We start from the raw sequence: 7,656 nt of genomic DNA, 5'->3' as shown, positions 1-7,656 counted from the left end.
TCGAGCATGGATGTGTGTGATGTCCTTAGGTTAGTTAGGTTTAAGTAGTTCAAAGTCTAGGGGAAAGATGACCTCAGATGTTAAGTCCCATAGTGCTCAGAGCCATTTTGAATTGCTGGGGCGTTGGATCCAGACTGGACATTCTCTCTGGCACAGGCTTTCAGCTACTTATGAATTGAAGCATATCCTATCTCTCCTTAATTTTCGGACTTTGTTCCATCACTGAAACTAACGTATCTGACTGAGCACCGTGATTGGCTGATGGCCTCACAGCGTCCTATGTATTAATGAATGCAGATAACTAGAGTTCAATTACTTCTCCTTTTACGCAAACTCCCTTCAGATGTCCACACGATAAATGGTGACAAACAGCAGGATAAATAGCAAAAATTCGCACTTGGGCATATGACTGGTGATGCGTTGCACAGGTGATACACCTAATTGTAGGTGGACACAAATTATCTTTGACACTTACCCCGGTATCAGCACTATGCAGGTGGCACGCTAGCGTGGGGTAAACCTGTATGGGACGTTCTCCATAACAAATGGCGCTATCAGTATCACTTAGAATATGTGCAGGCCTTTTTACCTTAGCGGGCAACGGCCTTGCCGCCGTGGATACACCGGTTCCCGTCAGATCACCGAAGTTAAGCGCTGCCGGGCGTGGCCGGCACTTGGATGGGTGACCATCCGGGCCGTCATGCGCTGTTGCCATTTTTCGGGGTGCACTCAGCCTCATGATGCCGATTGAGGAGCTACTCGACCGAATAGTAGCGGTTCCGGTCAAAGAAAACCATTATAACGACTGGGAGAGCGGCGTGATGACCACACGCCCCTCCTATCCGCATCCTCAGCTGAGGATGACACGGCAGTCGGATGGTCCCGATGGGCCACTTGTGGCCTGACGACGGAGTGCTTTTTTTTTTTTTTTTACCTTAGCACTTGCATTCATTGTGACAGTATTGTAGCTGGTTCATTGCACGGGCCGGCATGGTGTCGGAATTTCTGTCATCTGTTCACAGATGTGGCTACCTTTATAAGGAGCAGTATCTTCAACCTTCACAACACCAAACTGTTTGCTGTGGAGAACCCCCATCGTATGATGGCAACGACCCATCGGCACCAGTTCAACCTCAGCATGGCTGTGATTATTCACAATCGCCTAATGTGATTAGTCAGCATTACACGAACCCTCACAGGTGAGACGTATCTGCTCTTCCTGTGGTGATCCTGCCTCCCCTGCTAGAAGACCTACCTTTGGTGGTACTAAGGTAATATACAAACTACATGATGGTGCTCGAGCTCATTGCCCTGTTGAATATGGAGTCAAATCACTATTACTGACAGAATATTCCCACATGCCTAGTGTATTCTGATGTGTACCTTCAGTTATTGAAACCTACAGTACCAAAGACCTTATATCTCCCTCTACAAGTGAGTGTACCTCCCTTGTAACGCATTTTGAGCCATATGTCAATATGCCTTTTATTGCTCCTTAACCTATGAAGAATTGTTTTCTATAGTTCGTCTACATTCATCATAATCATCCTGTATATCCTCGTTATTGGGGCCAAAAAGATTTGGTGATATTTACAGGCGCTGTAGGGAGATCATTGAACTCTATGTGTCTACCGAGTCACAGACGCCCATCCACTGCCATCAGACCGCACCTAATGCACTTCATTGACTTCACCGTAAACAAATACACAGAGATATTACTGAAAGGTGTTTTTCTGAGCCACCTTTCATGAGATTATTACTTAAGGATTACCGCAACTTCAGCAGATTGCTTTTCTGCCTTTCGCGTGTAATTTGGCCATACCTGAGAAAAATCGACGCAGGGAACCAACTATGTAGATTATATTCCCTTTTACAGCATCTCAGCATTGTATGTTTCCCATAGTCACGTTTAGCGCTGTGATGTATGAATATGTAATCAATTTGGAGTGCATGTGCGATCATGGGATCGTAGGGTCAGTATAGCTGTCTTGAGTTTTGTTGTAGAAGCGTGGAAACATCGAGTGAATTTTTGATTTTCAAAGTTGGCTTTTGGTATGTGTGGGCTGGAGACAACAGTTGTCCTGCATTTTTAAAAAAGTATGTCTTGTGATTGGTCAGCTGTCCCGCTTCAAAATTTTCTTTTACACAGTTAATGAAATTAATTACATGATCAGTCGTGCTCAAGTCCTTATAGTGAGGTTACAATGTAATTGCAGATTAATCATCGGGCCAAATTCATTTCAATTCTCATAATGAATTCAGATGACATTGCACAAAGTGGAATTTGCAACTATAAAGGTAGTGCCTGCTCAAGAAAAGAGGTCCATGGCATATGGGAATAAGGTGGAAATACAGTACAATTTGAAAAATTCAGTTTAAGAATCAGTAATCAGACGATAGGCAGCATCAAAACGGATAACATATACCAACAGAGAAAAAGTAACCATCTGTCTGGCGACGCCTGCAAGGATTTTCTTGATATCGTTGAACTTTTGACTAGTCGTTACATTTATTGAAATGCATAACCTATAAAAATTCTCTTGTAGGGCATCACACAAATTATGTCTTGGGTAAAACTCCGCTGACATACAATGTCGTACTACAGCGTTTGTTGTTGCTATTTTCTTATGCAATTTAGGGGTTTGTTTTATATGTTTGTCAATTTTTATACAGTTAGAATTTCAGTGAGTAACAGTGGGAAAAAAGACTAAGCTAATTTTTCCTGAATGTCACTTTGGTTAATTTAGGGCAAATAATTTCATTTACGTACTCATTCTGAGTTTTGTCATAGTCTTATTTTATGTTTGGATATGCATAGATGCGCAGGGTCGCAGACGAAGCGCTGTACCGAGATGACTCGTGAGCAAGTTGAAAACATGGTTAGGAACGACAGCAAGAGGGACGTCGAGTCCTGTTTTCAAAAAGATACATATTTATCGGAGGATTGAATAGAGTTCCGCGGAGCGGGTAACTAAGCTTCAGACACGGGGCAAACAGTACGCAAGGGTCGATAACCTTGGGGATATCTGCAGAGAGAGATGGCCTGCACTTAATGGAGGCTCCAGTTGGAGCGGCACGGGAGTCACGGGGCGAGTCCCTTAAACCTGAAACGTCACCAACATTATATAGAGCAGGCCTACGTACTACCACTGTATTTGTCTTTAGTGCTTTCAAGAATCTAATTATGCAGCAATTCCCTGCGCAGAGTGAAAATCTTGGCAAGATATTTGAACCGCAGGGTATTGGATTAGAAGACATAAAAAAAGAATATTAAATTCCAGTATACTGATTTAGGGGAAAAATCTAAGGCGCAGAACGATAAACTAGATTCGTATACTGCCGAAAGCAAAGAGGCCACAGACAAAATTGAGAAAGAAATGAATGAAGTATGACAGAGACAGAAATAGTGAATCAATGGCATGAAGAAGTGAGCAATAAATTAGCTTAGGGGCAGGAAATACGGCAAAGTCAGTTGAAGGGATAGTATGGTAACTGTGGAAGGCCAGGTGGCTTTGTAGGATGGTGCTGCGCCAGTAGGTAAAATACAAAACTGCGAAGTTCAAAGCTTACCTGAGAGCAAACTGCGGTTGAACCACCTTCTCTCCTTACAGAGAGGACTCTGATCGAACTTGTCTCATCACACTAGGCGACAACGCAGAAGTCCATTTGCCGCTACGCAGACGGAAATAAATAGAGAATATACATCTACATCTACATCGATACTCCGCAAGCCACCCAACGGTGTGTGGCGGAGGGCACTTTACGTGCCACTGTCATTACCTCCCTTTCCTGTTCCAGTCGCGTATGGTTCGCGGGAAGAGCGACTGTCTGAAAGCCTCCGTGCGCGCTCTAATCTCTCTAATTTTACATTCGTGATCTCCTCGGGAAGTATAAGTAGGGGGAAGCAATATATTCGATACCTCATCCAGAAACGCACCCTCTCGAAACCTGGCGAGCAAGCTACACCGCGATGCAGAGCGCCTCTCTTGCAGAGTCTGCCACTTGAGTTTATTAAACATCTCCGTAACGCTATCACGGTTACCAAATAACCCAGTGACGAAACGCGCCGCTCTTCTTTGGATCTTCTCTATCTCCTCCGTCAACCCGACCTGGTACGGATCCCACACTGATGAGCAATACTCAAGTATAGGTCGAACGAGTGTTTTGTAAGCCACCTCCTTTGTTGATGGACTACATTTTCTAAGCACTCTCCCAATGAATCTCAACCTGGTACCCGCCTTACCAACAATTAGTTTTATATGATCATTCCACTTCAAATCGTTCCGTACGCATACTCCCAGATATTTTACAGAAGTAACTGCTACCAGTGTTTGTTCCGCTATCATATAATCATACAATAAGGGATCCTTCTTTCTATGTATTCGCAATACATTACATTTGTCTATGTTAAGGGTCAGTTGCCACTCCCTGCACCAAGTGCCTATCCGCTGCAGATCTTCCTGTATTTCGCTACAATTTTCTAATGCAGCAACTTCTCTGTATACTACAGCATCATCCGCGAAAAGCCGCATGGAACTTCCGACACTATCTACTAAGTCATTTATATATATTGTGAAAAGCAATGGTCCCATAACACTCCCCTGTGGCACGCCAGAGGTTACTTTAACGTCTGTAGACGTCTCTCCATTGATAACAACATGCTGTGTTCTGTTTGCTAAAAACTCTTCAATCCAGCCACACAGCTGGTCTGATATTCCGTAGGCTCTTACTTTGTTTATCAGGCGACAGTGCGGAACTGTATCGAACGCCTTCCGGAAGTCAAGAAAAATAGCATCTACCTGGGAGCCTGTATCTAATATTTTCTGGGTCTCATGAACAAATAAGGCGAGTTGGGTCTCACACGATCGCTGTTTCCGGAATCCATGTTGATTCCTACATAGTAGATTCTGGGTTTCCAGAAATGACATGATACGCGAGCAAAAAACATGTTCTAAAATTCTACAAGAGATCGACGTAAGAGATATAGGTCTATAGTTTTGCGCATCTGCTCGACGACCCTTCTTGAAGACTGGGACTATCTGTGCTCTTTTCCAATCATTTGGAACCCTCCGTTCCTCTAGAGACTTGCGGTACACGGCTGTTAGAAGGGGGGCAAGTTCTTTCGCGTACTCTGTGTAGAATCGAATTGGTATCCCGTCAGGTCCAGTGGACTTTCCTCTATTGAGTGATTCCAGTTGCTTTTCTATTCCTTGGACACTTATTTCGATGTCAGCCATTTTTTCGTTTGTGCGAGGATTTAGAGAAGGAACTGCAGTGCGGTCTTCCTCTGTGAAACAGCTTTGGAAAAAGGTGTTTAGTATTTCAGCTTTACGCGTGTCATCCTCTGTTTCAATGCCATCATCATCCCGTAGTGTCTGGATATGCTGTTTCAAGCCACTTACTGATTTAACGTAAGACCAGAACTTCCTAGGATTTTCTGTCAAGTCGGTACATAGAATTTTACTTTCGAATTCAATGAACGCTTCACGCATAGCCCTCCTTACGCTAACTTTGCCATCGTTTAGCTTCTGTTTGTCTGAGAGGTTTTGGCTGCGTTTAAACTTGGAGTGGAGCTCTCTTTGCTTTCGCAGTAGTTTCCTAACTTTGTTGTTGTACCACGGTGGGTTTTTCCCGTCCCTCACAGTTTTACTCGGCACGTACCTGTCTAAAACGCATTTTACGATTGCCTTGAACTTTTTCCATAAACACTCAACATTGTCAGTGTCGGAACAGAAATTTTCGTTTTGATCTGTTAGGTAGTCTGAAATCTGCCTTCTATTACTCTTGCTAAACAGATAAACCTTCCTCCCTTTTTTTATATTCCTATTAACTTCCATATTCAGGGATGCTGCAACGGCCTTATGATCACTGATTCCCTGTTCTGTACATACAGATTCGAAAAGTTCGGGTCTGTTTGTTATCAGTAGGTCCAAGATGTTATCTCCACGAGTCGGTTCTCTGTTTAATTGCTCGAGGTAATTTTCGGATAGTGCACTCAGTATAATGTCACTCGATGCTCTGTCCCTACCACCCGTCCTAAACATCTGAGTGTCCCAGTCTATATCTGGTAAATTGAAATCTCCACCTAAGACTATAACATGCTGAGAAAATTTATGTGAAATGTATTCCAAATTTTCTCTCAGTTGTTCTGCCACTAATGCTGCTGAGTCGGGAGGTCGGTAAAAGGAGCCAATTATTAACCTAGTTCGGTTGTTTAGTGTAACCTCCACCCATAATAATTCACAGGAACTATCCACTTCTACTTCACTACAGGATAAACTACTACTAACAGCGATGAACACTCCACCACCGGTTGCATGCAATCTATCCTTTCTAAACACCGTCTGTACCTTTGTAAAAATTTCGGCAGAATTTATCTCTGGCTTAAGCCAGCTTTCCGTACCTATAACGATTTCAGCTTCGGTGCTTTCTATCAGTGCTTGAAGTTCCGGTACTTTACCAACGCAGCTTCGACAGTTGACAATTACAATACCGATTGCTGCTTGGTCCCCGCATGTCCTGACTTTGCCCCGCACCCGTTGAGGCTGTTGCCCTTTCTGTACTTGCCCAAGGCCATCTAACCTAAAAAACCGCCCAGCCCACGCCACACAACCCCTGCTACCCGTGTAGCCGCTTGTTGCGTGTAGTGGACTCCTGACCTATCCAGCGGAACCCGAAACCCCACCACCCTATGGCGCAAGTCGAGGAATCTGCAGCCCACACGGTCGCAGAACCGTCTCAGCCTCTGATTCAGACCCTCCACTCGGCTCTGTACCAAAGGTCCGCAGTCAGTCCTGTCGACGATGCTGCAGATGGTGAGCTCTGCTTTCATCCCACTAGCGAGACTGGCAGTCTTCACCAAATCAGATAGCCGCCGGAAGCCAGAGAGGATTTCCTCCGATCCATAGCGACACACATCATTGGTGCCGACATGAGCGACCACCTGCAGATGGGTGCACCCTGTACCCTTCATGGCATCCGGAAGGACCCTTTCCACATCTGGAATGACTCCCCCCGGTATGCACACGGAGTGCACATTGGTTTTCTTCCCCTCTCTTGCTGCCATTTCCCTAAGGGGCCCCATTACGCGCCTGACGTTGGAGCTCCCAACTACTAGTAAGCCCACCCTCTGCGACTGCCCGGATCTTGCAGACTGAGGGGCAACCTCTGGAACAGGACAAGCAGCCATGTCAGGCCGAAGATCAGTATCAGCCTGAGACAGAGCCTGAAACCGGTTCGTCAGACAAACTGGAGAGGCTTTCCGTTCAGCCCTCCGGAATGTCTTTCGCCCCCTGCCACACCTTGAAACGACCTCCCACTCTACCACAGGTGAGGGATCAGCCTCAATGCGGGCAGTATCCCGGGCAACCACAGTCGTAGTCCGATCAGGGGATGCGTGGGACGAGCTGGCCGTCCCCGACAAACCCCCATCCCGACCCCCACAGTGATGCCCATTGGCAACAGCCTCAAGCTGTGTGACCGAAGCCAACACTGCCTGAAGCTGGGAGCGAAGGGATGACAACTCAGCCTGCATCCGAACACAGCAGTTGCAGTCCCTATCCATGCTAAAAACTGTTTTGCTAAGAACGTCTGAACTAATCTACAGAGAGCGCAAACAAATCGACAAAATTTAAACGGTTATTAAAATACAAGATT

The 7,656-nt window shown here is 45.3% G+C and overlaps 1 pseudogene; it reads left to right on the top strand.

Moving 5' to 3' along the window:
- The first annotated feature begins 596 nt into the window (after positions 1-596).
- Positions 597-714, top strand: LOC124557145 (annotated as a pseudogene).
- The last annotated feature ends 6,942 nt before the right edge of the window (positions 715-7,656 follow it).

The sequence above is a fragment of the Schistocerca americana genome, chromosome X (assembly GCF_021461395.2).
Source record: "Schistocerca americana isolate TAMUIC-IGC-003095 chromosome X, iqSchAmer2.1, whole genome shotgun sequence".
Taxonomy (NCBI): Eukaryota; Metazoa; Arthropoda; class Insecta; order Orthoptera; family Acrididae; genus Schistocerca; species Schistocerca americana.
This window is presented reverse-complemented; position numbering and strand designations above follow the sequence as displayed.